This window comes from Perognathus longimembris, chromosome 2, assembly GCF_023159225.1.
Source record: "Perognathus longimembris pacificus isolate PPM17 chromosome 2, ASM2315922v1, whole genome shotgun sequence".
Classification (NCBI taxonomy): domain Eukaryota; kingdom Metazoa; phylum Chordata; class Mammalia; order Rodentia; family Heteromyidae; genus Perognathus; species Perognathus longimembris.
Window position 1 is genome coordinate 132,631,308 of NC_063162.1, and position 20,312 is coordinate 132,651,619.

The window sequence follows — 20,312 nt, forward strand, 5'->3', positions numbered from 1 at the left end:
TACACAGAGCTAGTGAGGCAGATCATGTCTTTACCTCTCTCTTTTTCCCCCCAGTCCTGGGACTTGAACTCAGAGCTTGAGCACGGTCCCTGGCTTCTTTTTGCTCAATGCCAGCACTCTACCACTTGAGCCACAGGGCCACTTGCAGCTTTTTCTGTAAATGTGGAGCTGAGGAATTGAACCCAGGGCTTCTTGCATGCTAGGCAAGCGCTCTACCATAGGCCACATTCCCAGCCCAGATCATGCCTTTCTCTAGGAAAAGTAAAAGGTTGATATAGTTCGGAGGGATTTTGAAGAGAATGCACCATAGATCTGGCTTTTTTGGCAACCTATTAAATTTTAACTGCAGTGGGGGAAAGAAAATCACTGAAGACATCTAAGCCTTGAGTCTTCACACTTGCAGCAGCCATTTTCTTGATTCATAGTTGAAATATAAATGGTATCATAACAAGTTTTGCCTCATGAGAGTTATAAAACTTTATCGTAAAGACTGGTCAACAAAAAGGAAAAAAAAATCCAGTATAATTTTTTGGATTGGTTTTCCTTAGCTTTGTAGGATGTTCTATACAGAATATTTTCTTTGTTGGTTTTATATTTATTTTTAATGCCCAAAGGACATAGGGAAGGTGTGTCTATTATCACTGCAACCAACTGACAGTTATTATAGAAATTTTAGTTTTTGTTTCATTTTATAACATTTTAAGTATTTATGCAAAGGGTTTCAGTTTAACCTGTCATTGCATAAGTACAGTTCATGAAAATGTAACATGTGGTTGACTGTATTCAAATTAGTGTTTGTATTTTTACTTTTCTACAGACATCTACTTATAAACTGGTCACAAACTTATACCTTCTTCATGATATCAGCATCGTTCCCTGATCATCCATCCATAGAAGTTGGAGAAGTTTTTGTTTAAGTTTTCAGACAACAAAGAAACTGAGGTTTCCCCTTCAGTTGCAGAAACCTCATGTTGGTATGGTTGTCTAGAGGGTGGTCCGACTTCTGAGAATGTGCCCTCTGCTAATGGCTGCATCCACAAGATGGCGCTTCTGGGAGATACAGGGTGAAGTATTTTCCCTTCCAAGTTTCCAAGATGCTTTTTAACTCAAAGGAGAAGAGGAGACGCAGCTGCTCTCTGACAAGAATGCTGTCAGTGTCAATACCAGACTTCATAAAATAATTGCATTTGTAAAATAGAACTTGACAACTAAAGAGAAACTAAAGGTTGTACAGTGAATATAACCCAGTCCCTTTAGAGATAAAATATTAAGACCAAAATGGCTGAGGTTATTTCCTCTCTCTCATGCAATGCAGTAGAAATGGAACTTGCATTTAAATTACAGGGAAAGAGACAGAGATTCTGGAAGGGTTCCTGAAGGAGCTAGAGAAAGCCAGATACCTAAAGTAAGAGGAAGGAAGAGTCCATGTTGCAAACACAGAGAGAGGCTACAGAAGAGAAAGAAGATAGAATGTATAGAATCATGAGAAGTCCATGTTGTGGTAGTGTAATATAAAAACATTCTTTGTTAAAAATGCTTATATTTCATTTTTGGAAGTGTGGCAATTAGAGTAATAGACCATTATTTCACCTACAGAACTTATTGTGACTATAATGACCTTCAAATTCATATTGTTTTGTTATGTATGTGCCAACCTACCATGTTCAGCACTGTGGTAGGCAGACTAGCTTACTCACTTACTCACAGTGGTGAGTAAGGAAGTTATGGGCTCTTACTCTCCAGGACCATTGAATAGTATGTTCTTCATTAGAGTTTAAAATGGAGCCATATGTTTTCACTCACAAATATTTTTTAACGAAATTACTTCCTCTTCCCCAGGGCCTTCTATGTTCTTGTATAATTACATAGACTGGTATGTAACGTTTTGGGAAAATAAATTTGTGTTGCTTTGAAAAGTCTTGGTCACTGGTGATTTTCTTTTGGTGACTTGGTGGAAAGTCACTTCCACCAAGCTGGAATTGTCTTTTTAACTGCCGATAAAAAGAGCTTTTGTGTACTGGGTAAAATAATGTCTCATGCAGAGAGCGAGTGAGGGGGTCTTTGTGAGGAAAGTAGTTATGGTGTACAGCAGCATAGATTTACAAATAGGTCTGCTTAACTGCAAACGGGGTTGGGTAAAATACCCATTGTGAAAATAAACAATATGGTTCTTTCATCTGGAATTTTTATTCCATATGCCCATAAATGGGGTTACCTTAATGAAGATGTTTCACATGCACACAAAAAAGAATATACCATGACAAAATTAGGTGCAGAGTAGAAACAGAAAGTGCTACAAAGACATACAAAAATATTTTCCATCAGCTAAAGGCAAGATCAAATAGATGTCTTTCAAGATTTAAACTGAGCTGAGCACTGGTGGCTCATACCTGTAATCTTAGCTCCTCAGGAGGCTGAGATCTGAGGGTCACAGTTTGAAGCCAGCCTGAGCAGGAAAATCCATGAGTCTCTTATCTCCAATTATCACAGAAAAAGCCACAAATGGAGCTGTGGCTCAAGTGGTAGAGCATTAGCCTTGAACAAAAAGGAATCTAAAGACAGTGCCCAGGCCTAGAGTTCAAGCCCCCGGACTGGAAAAATAATAATAGTAATAAGGATAATAATAATACTGTTATTGAGACCTTTGAATGGAGAAAAGAGCGAAAAGGGCAGTGCATGTGCAATTCAAAGTAGTACAGACTGAAATTCAGCAACATAGACATTAAAAGTGGCAGTGTGAATAATGAGCTGGGAACAGGGTTGAAACAAGTCGGGAGAGATGGATAAGAGAGTCAGTAAATGGCTATATTACACATTCTGAATGGGCTCAAGATCCAGTCATTTTCAACCACAAACCTGTTGTAGAAGTAGAAGTGTCCAGAAGTGACAGGTGTAGAGGGAAAGGCAAAGGGAAGGGACGGACAGGGAAATATATGAACCAAAATTCATCCTTTATCTTCATGTTCTCCTGACACTTGGCTTTCCAACTTCCTTTGCATCTCAAATAGATCATGAATACACCTGTCAATACCTTTCTTACTTAGGCATTGAAAAGTCAATCACTGAAATGGTTCTTTTTTGGTTGTTCTAATTCCAGGAGGGGCTGCAACAAGGTCAGATAACCATGCCTGGCTTCTAAAGTAGAGGAAATGTGTCAGTGGAATAGCATCGGGCCCTTGGAGACACCTCACAGTTACATTATGTACAGAAGTTAGTTCTAGAACATTTTAGGGCATTTTTCTGGATAAGAAGCGATTCTGAACCGGAACAGCAACAGTGTGCTCCTGTATTGACTATTCTAGAGCTTCGCCTTTAAATCTATAGAAGGCTCTTTCCATATGTTGAATCACTAAATAAAAATGCTGTTCCCATAAGCCATGAAGGTTTTCATATATAATCAAATATCTGCTATAGAAACTATTATGGAGGAGTGTAAAGAAAGGGAAAATATTATGACCTCACACATCTCTACTTGCTAAATCCTCAAAGGTCAGTTGGCTGCAAAACCTTCTTAATTTTGAGTTTTTTACAACCTACATCTAGACATCAAAATTATGAAAAGAAAAAAAAAGCATTTTAATCACTTAAGAGTTCTGTAACTCTGTTAACTTAGGGTGAAAAACCAGTTCAGAGTTTCATTTTATGAGGACATCTTGCTACTTTTCTATTGCTCATAAAATTCTTATAATTTTAAATTATAACTTAGAAATATCCTCAACAGATATTGGAGTTTGCTGTTTTAATTGTGGAAAATACATTTAGTAAAAGTATACCCCCAAGACTACTACTTCAATCAAAATGACTGTGTTAGCATTTATAAATATTATACCATTAAGAGAATTGGATGATAAGCATGAGATTTTCATTAACTACAGAGATTATATAGTTCACATTTTTGCACAAACATATCAATATTTGGAAACTTTAAAGCAGTGTTGGATTATATGATATCCAAAAAATGATGAACATATTAGCCCATTACTCATTAAAAATCTTTCTTATAGAGCAGTTATACACCATAAGAAAGCAAGGGAAACTACTCTATTTCTGACCTTTGTACTAATATTCATGAGTTATTAGAGGAATAATGGATCATTATATTATTGTGCTCTTATATGATACATGCAGTTCTAGCTAAAAATATTGACCATAGGGCTGGGAATGTGGCTTAGTGGTAGAGTGCTTGCCTTGTATGCATGAAGTCCTGGGATGGATTCCTCAGCACCACATAAACCTAAAAAGCCAGAAGTGGCACTGTGGCTCAAGTGGCAGAGTGTTAGCTTTGAGCAAAAGAAGCCAGGGACAGTGCTTAGGCCTGGAGTCCAAACCCCTGGACGGTCAAAAATATATATTGACTGTTTGTTTGTTTTTGAGACTCTCTTGTAGTTTATTACTTACAAAATTTTTCAGAAAACTTCCCTTCCCAACTCTTTAGCCTGAATTACATCATATGCCCTTTTGTGAACCAGCCTCTGTAGACGCAGGCACCATACCCAGATTGGTTCAAACCTGGCTTCTAAAACCACCTACTGTAAGGAGTGATAAGATATACTTGACTGGTTTGGACCAATCAAAGTAATTTCTGGTACAAAGATCTATTAATTGTGTTTAATACAATTCTACAATGGCCTGTCCTTTAAAGATTGTGGATTAAGAATGATTGCAAAAATTGTTTTTAAAATGCTTGTAGTGACTTTCCAGGTGGAGTGTTCTGTGTTTTGTGTTCAAAATTCTACAATAAACATGATTTCCTTCCAACAAGATTTTAAGGGAAATTGGTTTAGTTGGAATTAGGCAAATTGCTAGATTCACTAATGTGCTTTTTCCACACATAAAATGCAGATTGCCAGTGGACTGCCAATCACCTGCACACTACTGGATAATAGACTCTGACAGTTTTGTTCTCAGTCATCCTTGACCTTTACAACTTTCCTACGAAAGCCAATTGTACTTATAATAATTATGTAAATTAACACTAAGAAAAATGCAAGATGTGAATTAAGAAAGTGAAGAGGCATTTTTTCAATGTTTTATAAAGATTTGATTTTTAAAATGTTGTAAAATTAGATGTGCTACAACTGTAAAATATCATCATTCATAAAACGTAAAAATGTTTATGTGTCTGTATTTCTTTACAACTATTAAGTTCTAATGAGACCTTAAATGGAGATACACCTAATATGTGATGGGCATGATTTACACAAGAAACAAAATAAGAGCCTTATGCCAGCCACCTATCAAAGATTGGCGCATAAATAAATACTCATGTGCTTTAGACTAGAGTAAGAAAAATTAATCACATTTAATCATTCCTATTACTGCTTTGCAATGGCCTAAATTATATAAGAAAATTCCTGTTCTAACTCTTTATTTAGGTGCCAGTATGTTAATTGTTACTGCTTCCAATCACTCACTGGGCTTCTTTATTACATCTTCCACTAGAAGCTCAAATCCTTCCTTTGCTCTTAAATACTTAATTGTGAACAAAGCATAGCACAAAACCCCTGAACTATGATAACTTGAAAGAAAAAAACCTTACAAGTATGTATTAATACATCTGTCTGTAATTTTGACAATCCAAATATTTCATTTTATAAAAAAATGCATTGCTTGTTCAAACTCTGCCCAGTTACTCAACTTTGTTGTTCTCATGCAGTACCTACGATTAACCTTGTGGTTCATCGCCACAAAGCTGTCTTAAAAGATGTATTAAAGTGTTAGTATTTTTGAAACTGTGAATAAATATATGCACACATATTTACATAATTCAAAACATATTCACTGGCTTTGAAATTTTCACGGGATCATGTTTTCATGTAAAAAATAAGAGCAGCAAGAAATCTCTGTAAAGAAGCTTGACATATCCATTGTCCTACCAGTAGGATAGGTTTCTTTTGATAATTTTAAACAATGAGGGGTGAAACAGTCTATGTAAAATGGGAGTGAACACAGCTGAAAATAATAACCTCTTAAATGAAAGCAACCTTACTTGAAAAATGAGAGTAAATGAGTTAATTTTAAAGATCTAGACCATAAGAGATTTTTTTTTCATTTTGAGAGGTTTGTTATTGATGGGGTCTTTACTGGAGAGCTGGTGGCTTCAGGTAGATGCCTGCCTCAAAGACCAGCAGCTAGATATTTTTTCTAAAGACAAAAGACAAAGAAACTCCTTAGGCTATAGGTGGAAAGTTATTGTTTTAATGTACAGTTGGGAACTTGAACATTTTTCATGGTTCTCTATGGAAATATATACATGGATGCAACCCCTGCCATCTTTTCTCACTGGATGTCATCAACAATGCAAGGCTGCTACAGAGAGATTCTGCTTGTGAGCTCTCCCTGCAGGAGAAATGGAGCCTTTGGGGTGGAAAATGCTCAGTAACAGTAAATCTGCGGCAGCTCATCTGTCAGAGTGAATCAGACAGACACTCTTCTCTCTGGGGATGGTAGAAAATAAGCAAATATACAAAAGCCTAAGAAAATGCAAACATTTTCATTGAAAGCATTTGGCTAATTATTAGGTGCCCTCAAGGAATAAAAATCAAGGGCAGAAATATTAGAAATCTTTCCTTTTAATCTTCTCCACCAGGTAAGCCTTCTACATTTCTCTGACAGCCCAGTTGCACAAAAATATGGACTTAAAATTTGGCCGTGGTGACATGATTTTATCCACTGCTTAATAAATATACTTATTTCTTCATTTTTGCTACATTCATGGGGTTCTCACATATCAAGGCACAGTGCTGGACACCACAGTATAATGAGGAGGGGGTGACAGTGTGGCAATTCATTTGACACATGCAAGTGTGAAATTGCCTTGGAGACAAACTTGATAAAGGAGAGATACAGATAGGTGATGCTGCAAGCTTATGGGTGGATTGTGTTATTCACTCCAGAAGGTTAGGCACAGCTTCTATATGAAAAAATAAGTTTGAAAGGATTCTTAGAAATTAACTACTCAGCAAGGGACAGAAAGGTATTCCAAGCAGAAGAAATAAATACCATTTCCAAAGGCATTGGAAAAGAGAGAGAATATGATTAGCTGAGAGGCTGAAGGGAGATTGCTATGAGTAAGACAGAGTAGGTAGCAACAACCTGTAACATGACAGAGGAGAGTGGTTGGAGAGACTTGGGGGCCAGTTGCTGAATTTAGTATAGACACGAGAGACTTGCTCTGTGGGTACACTGAGAGATATATAAAGTCAATGAAGTATTTAGGGTAGCTCTGTGAGAGGGGTTGAGGTGGAGAGAGTCTATATGCATGTGCATGTCTTCTGGGGGTGAGAGGTCTTGGTGTATGCACAGCATGAAATAATCAGGTTGGCTTTTGCACAAGATTCAACTATGTCTTTATTTTGTCAACAGACCGCTGTCATTGTGAACAATTTTTGTAAGTGGTAAGAGTAGTTGAGGTTGACTGAAAAAATGTTTTTATATCCAGATTGTGCAATAACACATATCTGGCATTATGTATAAGAAAATATTAAAGAAATATATGTAACAACAGAATCAGCACTTTTACATAGTATCATTTGCAACATGGTGCAACTAAATCGTTTTTAAATGGTAGGATTTGTATAACAAATAGTGTAATTGGTGGTTCTTGACAGAAGAAAACCACAAGAATAAAGCTATTATTACTAAACCTAACCAAATATTTATATAATTACTTTAAACATACTGTGTAGTTTCTTGGCAATATAAGTAAAATATCCATTACAATAAATAAACTAATAATGAACTTTGTCCCTTGAGGAAGAACATAGGAAATAGTGGTAGTATGTTTATAGATGCTGTGGATATGTAAAAGCAAATATTCACTGAATGGAGTCCACAGAACAATTCGTTGAACAGTAAGCTACAGAAGAACACCTGGTAATAACTTGCAGTCATGGGTAACTCAAAACAGCAAAGAATATTCAGCTCAAGGAATGTTGTCTTTTGAAGTCCATCTAGTCTGATGACCATAGAATTAAGCACGAGATTGTCTGTGTCACAGAATCCTTACTTCTGAATGAACAAATGTCTGTTCCTCTGTCAAGCATTTTGTTTGGGGGGGGGGGAGTGGGGGGGAGTCCTCACAGAGCTGGGAGCCCAGGCCTGCCGCAGCCTGAGCCTGGTTAAGGGAACTTCATTTCATCCCACCTTATGTAAACATGCAGGAAGGTGCTAATTTTGTTTTGCATTACTTATTTGCACCCAGAGAAGAGGCCGGCACATAGCCTGTCTCCAGAATAGTCAGGCTGATAGCAGTAGGATGTGTGTACATTGATAAGGGGTGTGTGTGTGTATGTATCTTCCTTTTTTCCACACTCCTAGAAGTGTCCTTGCTCTCCTCAGGCCACATTGCTTCACTGAATGCTAGGGCAGAACAAGACAAACCTGAGTCTCAACCACACAATAATGAATCCTGATGGATGTAACTCTATTTCCCTGTCTGTCAGTTTCCTTTTAATTTGCCACCATGAGAAGCTCTGCACCTGTGTCCTGTCTCCAGCACATTCCTATCTCATTGTGACCATCAAGAAACTATGACACTCACTTTAGAACTGGAGAAACTGAGGCTCAGAACAGGACTCATCTAAATCAAGGAATGGTGCTCCTGCGGTTCTGCCCAACACTGGGGACAGAGAAGTAGATGGGGCAGTTTAGTATGAAGGGGGAGGGGGGAAGTATCCAAAAATGTGTAACATGATATGGTGAAATCTAGGTTGTTTGCATATTACTCATGAAGATAATAATGACATCACACACATGTATTGTATGAATATAAATAAGCTCCACCACGATGGGACATCCTTTTTATTAACCTTGGCAATACTAGTATCAGACTAGCATTAGCTCTGTGTGTATTAGCCACTGAATAAAGGCCCACATTTCCTAATTTATAGATTATTTTTTTCCAGAGCTGAGGACCGAACTCGGGGCCTTGCGCTCGCCAAGCAGGTGCTCTTCCGCTAAGCTAAATCCCCAGCCCCACATTTCCTAACTTAAAAACTACCAATTGGTCAGATGTCATGGCTCCTACCTGTAAGTCCAGCCATGTAGGAGGCTATTGTTCAGAAAGACAGGGTTCTAGGCCACTCCAGGAAAAATGTTTGCATGACTCCATTGGAACAGAAAACTATTGGCTGTGGTATTATACACGTGTCATCCGAGCAATGGCAAGATGCAAAAACAGGAGGATCTTGGTCCATACCAGGCTGAGCAGAGAGGCAAGCTGTTATTCCCATTGTAATTAAGCTGAGAGTACTTTGGTACTTTGGTTATTATGAGAATACACTGTGAGGCCAGATATGGATGAGATTCCTATTTCCATTTGTGTAAAGCTGATTGCCCTGTATAAATACTGATGGGCCTCTCTCAGTCCACTGAAGGCTGAATACAGCAAAATGATGACCTCTCCTGGTAGGAACAGACTGATGTTGCCCTCCACAACAATTCCTAGATGCTCTACTCAACTCAGAGATTCTGAACTTGCCAGACTCTACAGTTGTGTCAACTACTTCACCCAGATAAGTTTCTTTCTCTATGACTTATATTTCTCAAGGGATTCCTAAGAAATGTTTGGTATTGCCATAAACTTCTTGGGATTTAAAGTTTCATTATGCAAATCTTAAATAGGGTCCAACCCAGCAAGTTAGGGTGTAAAGCGCTTGGAGAAGGCAGTCATGGCTCATGTCCCATGCAGTCATTCATCAAATACTTCCTGAACATCTGAAAACCTCAGGCACTGGTTTCAGAAGCTCAGTGGAGAAAAATGGTGGCACACAAGCTCTTTTCCCCTAACTCTTTCCATTTTAGCAGAGTAGATAAATGATAGGCAATTAAAATAACAAGCCAAACCATGAACAAATTCCTTTCAGAAAGCAGCCACTACTTTAAAGAAATAAAAAAAAATTATGTGACTAAGAAAAACCTCTCTTGAAGAGGTGCCTTTTCTGAGGAAAGCTGAATGGTAGTAAAGAAACTGTTATCTGGAACCTTCAGACATCATAGATAGAGGGGACAGCAGGTGCAAAGACCATGAAGCAGGATCATATTTGCCCAGGGAACCTATGCAACTAGGCTAGCTAAGCCTTGTTTCCTCAAGGTGATGAGGGATCTTTGAAAGACTGTTTTTAGAATCAAGGACAAGGTTCTATGCCATAGACCTTAAGGGCATGATAGTCACTAACAGAACACAGGAGCAGGAGGAAATAATTAGACCAGAAAAAGAACATAAAGAAATGTCGTGCAAGAACATTAGAACTGAACTTTGAATGATGAACCAGGAGAACCAGGCAAATATTCCATGCAGAAGGATTAGCATGAGAAAAGGTCCATGTAGACAGGGGCAAAGCAGTTCATGCTATGTTGGTAGCCAAACACTTGATTGCACCTCCAGAAAGGGTTTTCTTCTACTAGACAAAAGAATCCATGTGATCCATCCACTTTCCCTCTTCAATTTAAACTTGACACTTTAATGCACAAGTATATAAGTTCTTCATGTAAGTTTTTGTTCAAAGGCTTTTATGATGCCTCTCTTAACCTACTTTTTCCTTACAAATATTTTATACTACGAATAGTTCTTGTTTCTCTGCAATATTTTGGTTGGAATTCAAGGTAGGCAGGATGATTTTAATGTCACAACATAGATTAAGAATGCAATAGCATCTTGATTTTTTTAAAAATCAAGATGGTTTTGATGATTACAATTCACTTGATATACATACACCCAAATGAAGTGAACTTCTTGCAAAGAAACTATAAATGTTTTAAATGACCCTAGATAAATAAAGTGAGCAAGTCAAACAAATTCCTCCATCAGTTAAGGGTAATTTCACATATACTTAGATTCACTTATCTATTTAGAGTTTTCTGAGGAATATACCTCCACATCATTTCTCTAACCAGGTGGAATTATTAGCGAAAATACTTGCACCTGGATTCTCAAACATTCTTCAACAACATATCTGTTAGAAAGTATACTAAGGAGAAAAAGCAACAACTTACAATGCTTGAAGTGATACTTACGTTGTCTGAGCTTTGTTTTTAATCAAATAACAAATAAAGAGTTCAGTCCATTTTAGTCATCCACAAAAGTGGGAAAATAGTTTTCATTCTAAGTTTTATTCTTTATGAGGCCAAAGAGATGGTAGTTTTCTTTTTGCCTATGCTTCATACCTCCCTAAACTCTATGTCCATATCTGCAACTTATTGTGCAATGAAGAACAATTTGTTAAATTAAGGACTAAATGTATGAGTATTGCTCTCAGGGAAGTCCAAGAGAATACATGACACACTCCAACAAGGATAATTTAAGGGCTTGTTTATCTAAGATCTAATTAGAAGGTGTAGGCATGATGCCAAAAGGCCTAAGTGACATACAGGAAGACAAGTGGCAGGGATGAAAGAAGTCAAGGTTACCAGGAAGGAAGAGAAAAGTATTGTGCTCAGAGTGGTGATTTTCCTTCTGGATCATTCTCTTAGGACTGTACATCTACTAAATCCTAATGTAACTGCATGGAGTTCCTCCAGATTAGCCTTTAGGAGTAGTTAGAAGTGGGAGAAAGGGTAGAGCGTGGTTGTGGAAGGGCCAGCAAACGAGTTGGCATTGTTGTCTCTGCTCCACTAAGCTTAAAGACAACCAGCTGAGTTAGGATATCGAGACTCACCATACAGTGACATTTCATGGGCGTGTCATTTATTCATCATTATCTTACTGAAGTGGGATGGTCATTTCTGAAAGATCTTAGATACAATTCAAAGAATCCAACTATTAAATAAGAAGGGAAATTCAAAATTTGGCTAATATGTACATCAGATTTTAAACTGGATCTCTTTTATGCTGTGTTCAGTGAAGGAGGAAAAAAAGCAATAAAAAAGAAAGCAGTGGAGAAACAAATGGATATGGAAGGCAGAGCAAAAAATAAAGAAGCACATAAAGAAGATGACAGAAGAGATGACTGGATCAAAAGCTACCCAGGCATGGAAAGGCAGTGTGGGCCTATGGAGAGCTGAGAAGTGGGAGGAAAAGCAAAGCAAAGCAGAGCAGAGGAAATGAGGAAGAAAAGGCATGAATGGGCATATCCCCAGAGCAAGGAAATAAATGGGTCAGTGGTTCAGAGCTGTTCAGGCCGTAGGCAAAGCTGCATGTATAATACAGAGAGATGCTGGAAAATTGCTTAGTAAAATGTATATATTGGCTTCTGGGTAAAAAAAAAATCCATTACTTCCTAACTTTACTCATGTTCTTCATTCAATTTGGAAGTGAAAGGCATATGGTTCCAGTGGATAGATAAAATTCTTGCATGTCCTTTTTCTCTTTCTTTTTAAATCAAGACACTTATACACAGCTTAGCCAAAAGAAATACAGAAGAGAATCATTGCTTACAGTCATTTATGGACTGTTTTCTCCTTCAAGCTTTCTCCTTTATTTCCTAGTTCCCATACTGCCTTATGTAGCAATGCATAGGACCATTTATGTCTATATCTGTACCTATCCTATAGGTAAATATTTGTATTCGCATATACGTGGAAAATAAAGGCATACATATATAACAGGAGCATATTACATATATGTATATATGCATATAAAGGGGAAATGAAAGCATGCACATATAAAAGCATATGTATAACATGAAAGCACACAGGTATAAATATGTGTATGTATACAAACATATACACAGACACTTTCATTTTCCCTCACAAGTCCTTTATAATTATGAATCATATAAGTGCTCCAATGACTTTTACACCCATTATGTTCCTTCCTATATAATGGACAACCTTGCATCCCTAGTCTCACTGCAGGATGTGAACACTATATTGATGGAACCAGTAAGTGGGGGACCCAGGACTTACTTGCCTTTTCACTAAGAATCAAACTCCCCTCCCCAGAGCCAATGATTTTAATTGAAGTTGGGAGATGGTACCGGCAAAAAGGGAAAGGGAAAATGCAGAGAGTGAAGGTGGTTAGATATAGTCCAAGTATTTTATAAATCTGCATGAAAACAAAACCTGCTGAGATGGTCTTGAGAGGTAGAAGATGGAGAATGAGGGAGAGTAATGGAGGAGGTGAATTTGACCAGGGGACAAGGTAGGCATGTGTAGACATATCGCAATGAAATGCTTGTGAGCAACCAATACATGCTAGAAGAAGTAATTTAAAAAGTCATTTGGGTTCCATTTTTTCTTACATTTCCTCAAAAACATTTTTGATCTCCATCATATTAAGAAGTTAGAAATCTCGTGGAAAATGTTCCCATCCAAAGGATAACCTGTTAACTGATGTTTGGATTTATTCCTGAGAACAAATTCGATGTGAACTATTTAATTCTTTCTCAGACAATCCTGTGTCATCATCCTCACTCTTATTTCCAACCCCCTGATGAACCTAGGGAATGTCCAGGGAGCTGCTCAAAGAAATAGTATCGTATATCCACTATGGGCATTCATGAGAGTGACTGACATGATGCTATGGGCACCTCAAAGCCTATCAGGTTCAACACACAGTAGGAGCTCAGTAGGACATGATTAAAGTGAACAGTTCTTGTAAATATATACCCACATGCTACTAAAATGGTCACATTGTAGACGACTTCAGGCTAGGAAACATGCAGTTATCACCCCCATTGTTATCTAAAATAAATACTTACTTCCATAAGACAGACAGACAGACAGACAGACAGACAGACCATTCAGTCAAGAGGAGAGGCTCGTGGCAATCAGAGCCTAAGTTAACACAGAATAAAAAAATGCCAGAGGAGTCTAACTATCGAGTTCCCCAGACACACATACAAAACCATTTGTCACAGAGAGTAGAGGCAGTTCACATCTTCAAACTTCCAAAAATTATGACCTTTCATTCTGTGTCTCACAACACTTACAAGATACATAAAAGAAAGTGTTCAGAATCCAAGTCAAAGTCCACTGTGTGGAATCTTCCACCAGGGAGGCTGGAACTTTCTGGAAGAGTAAATACCATCTTCTCCATCATCCCAGCACTACGCACCACTGCCCACACCACCACTGAGTCCAGGAATCTGGTGTGAAGGCACCTGCCCGGGGAGTATGGATTGGCCTTAAGCACACTTGATACTCCAGGATGAGAGTAAACTTGGAGGAATTTACTGATTTAAAATGGCTTGCTCCAGGGCTGGGGATATAGCCTAGTGGCAAGAGTGCCTGCCTCGGATACCCGAGGCCCTAGGTTCGATTCCCCAGCACCACATATACAGAAAACGCCAGAAGCGGCGCTATGGCTCAAGTGGCAGAGTGCTAGCCTTGAGCGGGAAGAAGCCAGGGACAGCGCTTAGGCCCTGAGTCCAAGGCCCAGGACTGGCCAAAAAAAAAAAAAAAAAAAAAAATGGCTTGCTCCATTTTGAATGGATACTGTAACATTAGGGTTATTCCAGAGCTTCGTGGAATATCTGAACAGCTCCACAAAATTGAGCAAAGACTTCCCTATGGCTCGCTGTGATCAATGTAAATATGTTTCTCTAGGAATCTAGACATGAGTTTGTCAAGATGCTGAGTGAACTTCTGGGGTTTTTACCCCAATTAGTTGGCACATCGTGGGGAAGAGTGCCCTCACCTGCTTTGCAGAAGGTAATACCTGCTTGCCAGTGCAGAACTGACATCATTCACTGCATTCATTTTGGCAGCTACACTGTTTATTTGATAACATGGCGTTTTTACTTTAGTTTGGCTAGACATTTTATATATATTTATAGTCCTTAATCTATAAGTCTTTAGTTTTATGTAAAAACAAATGTAGAATTAAGCATTTATTACAGAGTGCATTTATCAACAAAACGTATAATTTGCACATTGACTACAGTTTTTCTTTAAAAAAAAAGTCACCGAAAACATTATGAGCTGTTGGCATGAATGAAAATCTGTTTGGTTCTGCTATATGCACACTTTCAGTTCTGAGACAGTTATAGAGAAAATTGTGGCAGTTAATCAACATGCAAACGACATGTTTATGTATGATTTCAATAAACTTTAAGGGATGAATGAATTCCAAATATCTAAATTTAAAGCTTCAGTCTTACAGAAAAAAGACACAAAACAGAAAAATCTGCCTTTCCACAGAAATTTTGAAATAATCTTAATATTTACTTACTTAATATTTTTTCTGTGTTGATAAAGGATACAAGACAAAATATAAATACTCAAGGTACCAGAAGAGAATGTAGCTGTACAAAAAGCTCACCTGTTAGGTTTATCCACAAATTCTATTATTCATTCCTCTAACAAGAATGTGTAGACATGGTTGCAGAATTAAAATCAGAATATATTAAAAGGCCATTTTGGGAAACATTTTCTCTGTTCATGAATATTTGAAAATGCATTACAATTTCTGAATCTCAAAAAGGAAGTTGGTTGCATTAGGAAACATACAAGATTCAAAATAAAGGGGAGGATTTGTTATGAAAAGAGAATGAGACGGGAAGTTAATCACAAAGGCAATTAAATTAGTTTTCAGCAAAGCACTCACTTGTGTTCTATTTCATTGTCATGATGCATTTAGAATATCCCCAAAGTAATGTGAATTAAAATATACTAAGTGTTCTGCTGTATTATGCTATGTATTGTGCAAATTGTATTACAATCATTGTTTTAAATCCCAGGATTTGAGGAGAATTTAGGCAGAGTGAGGCCAAGAGGATTCAGCTGAGAATGCTCATTCTGTCAGGAAGTAGTGAAATGGCGTTTTCAACGCAGGTGTGGCTCTGGACACAAGCGATAATCATTGTATTGTGAATTCTAAAAAGAACCATTTTACTCAAGTTTTCTCCCCTAATTCTTTGTCTTTCACAATAGACTCCCCAAATAAAATACTTAGTAATAAATGTAACCAAGGAAGTGAAATATTTATTCAATGAAGACTACAAAACCTTGAAAAAATAAAGAAAGTGAAAGACATCCCATGTCCAGGGATTCACAATATTATTATCTTGAAAATGACCAACCATCAAAAATCTTAATGTCACGCCCCACAATGATATTTTTATTACAATTTAAGATTTATTTATTTAAAAATAAACCCATAAGATGCACATGGAAGCACTAAAAGTCCCAAGAAACCAAAGCAATCTTGAATACCCTCCCCACACCAAAAAGAAACAATGCTGGAGTTATCACAATACTGGAGTTGAAATGATACTTTACAGTTGTAAGAGAAATAGGACTGACACAAAAACTGCTCTGAAGACCAATGAAACAAATTAGAAGAAATTATTAAAATGAATCAATGTATGTACAGCCATCTGAGTTTTGGAAAAGCACATAAAATGTAATTTATAAAACAGATATCCACTTCAATAAAGGGTGAGGAAAAGTGGACTCATGCAGAATACTGAAACTACACTTCTATCTTTCACCCATAGGTCCAAAGTGGGTCATGGAAGACCATGATTCAGTATTTCTCTTTCTTTTCCAAGGAGCAGAAAGGAACATTGATTTCATAGACAACAATCAAATTTATTATTTCCTGTCATAATTTTGATGTATGCAGCTTTTTCTTTGTAATAAAATAAAGCATCCTAACCAGGGCTATGTTTTGCCACCATAACAAACACACAATTTACTTATGAAGAGAAAAAGTTCATTTTCCTTCATGGGTCTGCAGGTTCCAATCCAAGATCAGCATCCCCATTATGTGGGTCCCTGGCAAAGGTAGCATATCATAGCAGGAATGTATGATGGATCAAAATTGTTTACAGCATGAACCAGACAGCAAGAGGAAAAAGGCTGTGATCTTGTAGTCCCATTCAGAGACACATAGCCAAGGATTTAAATCACTCTAATAGCACACTGCAGGGACCATGCCTTTAGTACCTGGAACTTTGAATGGTACTCACTATTCAAACTATAGTAGGAAGATGTTTTATTCAACCATATGGGGTGACTATAGTGTCTAATGCTGAAGTGAAAAACAACAGTGGAAGTTCTATGATAAAATTCACTTGGATAACAGTGGTTTCAGATAATTCTATGAGAGAACTTGGGAGGAAAGACCCAACAATTAAAGCTAGCTAATGCTTGAGTATAACATGGACCTTACATTGTAACACCCTGAGAGTAAAGGAAAATGAGAAATAAATTCTCTCTTTAGAAGATGAGATCAAAGCAATTTTATGTCTAAAAACTGATGTCTCTTCTGGAGATGTACAATATTAGAAAGCTTTCACATGAGTCCTTACTTCAAATTGCCACCAGTTTGGCTCTCTGAAGAAAGTTTGAGTGAAAAAAATTTTTTTCAGTATAAATCGTCCCAAGGTTAGTTTAAAAATAGCAACAGAGGTTGGGAATGTGTCTTAGCCATAGAGTGCTTCCCTAGTATGCACAAAGCCCTGGGTTCAATTCCTCAGCACCACATAAACAGAAAAGGCCAGAAATGGCTCTGTGGCTCAAGTGGTAGAGTGCTAGCCTTGAGCAAAAAGAAGTCAGGGACAGTGTGCAGGCCCAAAGTCCAAGCCACAGGACTGGCAAAAATAAATAAATAAATAAATAAATAAGTAAATAAATAAAATAGCAACAGAAAGTCTAAAGGATGTGAGTAAGTAACAAGAGTGACCAGTACCACATAAACAAAACAAAAGAAACAAAGAAAGAAAGAAAGACTGGAAATGTACAATCATTCAAGGTTCCATAGGAAGAACACTCAACTGCTGAAAAGGTGATGGCTAGAAAAGCATATCATTATTTGAATTAAAGAAGCTCAACAAATCAGAGTAAGAAAAGACAAATAACTTAATAGCCCCCAAACACATTTTTGGGGTGGGTCTTTTAAAGTCAAAACCTGAGATAAGCCACCGTTTTCACTTTCAGACCACCCACTTTCCTGATTTCGGTGTATTTTTGTTGTTGATGAAAAGTTTCTGTCAACATTTTGCCCCAATATAATGGCAGGTGTCTTCTAGAGACACAAGAAGCAGGTTTGTATGAAATCTGCCATGATTTCCTGGCAATGTAGCCCAGGTCCCATTGGCCTCTGCAGCATGTTTTGACAGATTCTCCATCTTACACGCAGCACTGGCTTGCTGTAAATACAGTTTCTGACACAGACTTCTCTGCTTAAGACCTCAATGCCAGATTCACTCAGCCCATAAATGAGAGTTGACCAAGAACATTGATATTCCCCTGGAAGTCTCTTTTTCTCATAAAATTAGAAGTGTCAAATTATAATAATTCTGTCTCCATCAAATACCTATAAAAAGGCAGACAAATGGAAGGAAGATAAAATTTGACAAAAGGTATGTAAAAATAAAAGAGAACAGCAAGCCATTAAACTCTCCAAGGCTTTCCTAACTGTGGCCATTTTGATAACATAGTTCTTACAGACCATTAGTCCATAACTAGCTTCTCCTAGCTAATAGGTCAGAGTTCCTGCTGCTGTTCCAGTTGAATAAGATGTCTACAGGAGGAAGAAAATAGCCTTTTGAGACACCATGTGCTTTCAAAACACAGGAAAGTTGGTAAGGCCATCCACATCAATAATTTCCAACCTGCGTAATAATCACAATAAGGTGAAAAATGTGTTATAAACTGTAAATTCCTGAATCCATCTCCCAACATTTTAATCTATTAGGGATATTTTCATTCATTCGCGCTGCATTTATCTTGTATTTTTTATGAATACCACAAAGTAAAGTTTTATTTTATATTACAATGACATGTACAATGCTTTCTTTGTCCATTAGTTAATTATTAATATTTTTGGAGTCTTTTTTTTGAGAGGAAGCACTTTTAGCTATCGTTATTTGTGGATTTTTAAAGTATTATATATATAATTATCAAATACATCTGTAAATTAATATGTGATACATGTAGTTTTTTTTTTACTTGACCTCAAATACCAGAGTTTAACTGCACAAGTCTATGTACTACATGCTGTTCTCATGTATCTCAAATTTATATACTTTAAAAATACAAACCTATCTATTGAAATGCAGCTGTTTTTAAACAAATTAATATTCTTTTACTTTTTTCTGCTCTCAAACCCTTCTTGCAGATTTGAAATCATATTTTTGGGATGTTCTAAGAAAATCCTTTAGTATTTTTTGTAGTCCATGTCTTCTGAGGGAAAATCATTATCTCTATTTATTTAAAAATTCAGTTTTATCTTTCTCTTCAGAAAGACATTCTTTCTGGTGACTGGAGCTGGAAGCCCGCGGGCCGGAGACGCTGCTGCTGCAGGATCGTGACCGGAGCATCTGAGTAATAGCTCTTCAAGTCTACAATTAAAAATGGCTTCTAACAAGACTACATTGCAAAAAATGGGAAAGAAACAGAATGGAAAGAGTAAAAAAGTTGAAGAAGCAGAGCCTGAAGAATTTGTTGTGGACCGACGTGTAGTGAATGGGAAGGTAGAATATGTCCTAAAGTGGAAGGGATTTACAGATGCTGATAATACTTGGGAACCTGAAGAAAATTTAGATTGTCCAGAATTAATTGAATTGAATTTCTTAATTCTCAAAAAGCTGGTAAAGAAAAGAATGGTACAAAAAGAAAATCTTTATCGGACAGTGAACCTGTTGATAGCAAATCAAAGAAGAAAAGAGATGCTGCTGACAAACCAAGGGGGTTTGCTAGGGGTCTGGATCCTGAACGAATAATTGGTGCCACAGACAGCAGTGGAGAATTGATGTTTCTTATGAAATGGAAAGATTCAGATGAAGCTGACTTGGTGCTGGCAAAAGAGGTGAATATGAAGTGTCCTCAGATTGTGATTGCTTTCTATGAAGAGAGACTAACTTGGCATTCTTGTCCAGAAGATGAAGCTCAATAATTGTTTGCATTGCTTTGTATACATATTTATACATATATATAAAATCCGAGTCTTGGTTTTTGAATTAATGGTGTGAAACAATAAGTACATTCTAATGAAAATCAAGTATGACGTTGGTTTTGAAAGTAGTATTGGGGGAGTTGAGGTTTTTCTTTTTTCCTCAATAGCACTGGTTACTTTGAACAAATATAATAAAGGCTTTCTGTAGTTGCTTTATTAGAAAAGAATGTTTAATACCATGGTATATTTCCTCTGCATTCAGAAATAGATTGTGACTTTTTTTAATATTAGGCAATTTTGGGGGGGGTCATTACTTAATCAGAACAACTTGTCTCTAACTGCTATGTTGAAGGACCATCCTGAATTTTCTTTTCTGTGTTTGTGTGTGTGTGTGTAAACAAAAATACTTACATAGGTAGTTTTTTGTTTTGGAGATTTTGCTTGTTTAGAGGTATTGGGCATCAGACCCACAGCCTTGCATATGTAGGTAAATGATGTATCTCTCTCTCTCTCTCTCTCTTTTTTATTT

The 20,312-nt window shown here is 37.2% G+C and overlaps 1 pseudogene; it reads left to right on the forward strand.

Moving 5' to 3' along the window:
• Window positions 1-19,241: 19,241 nt before the first annotated feature.
• LOC125345866 lies at window positions 19,242-19,974 on the forward strand (annotated as a pseudogene).
• The last annotated feature ends 338 nt before the right edge of the window (window positions 19,975-20,312 follow it).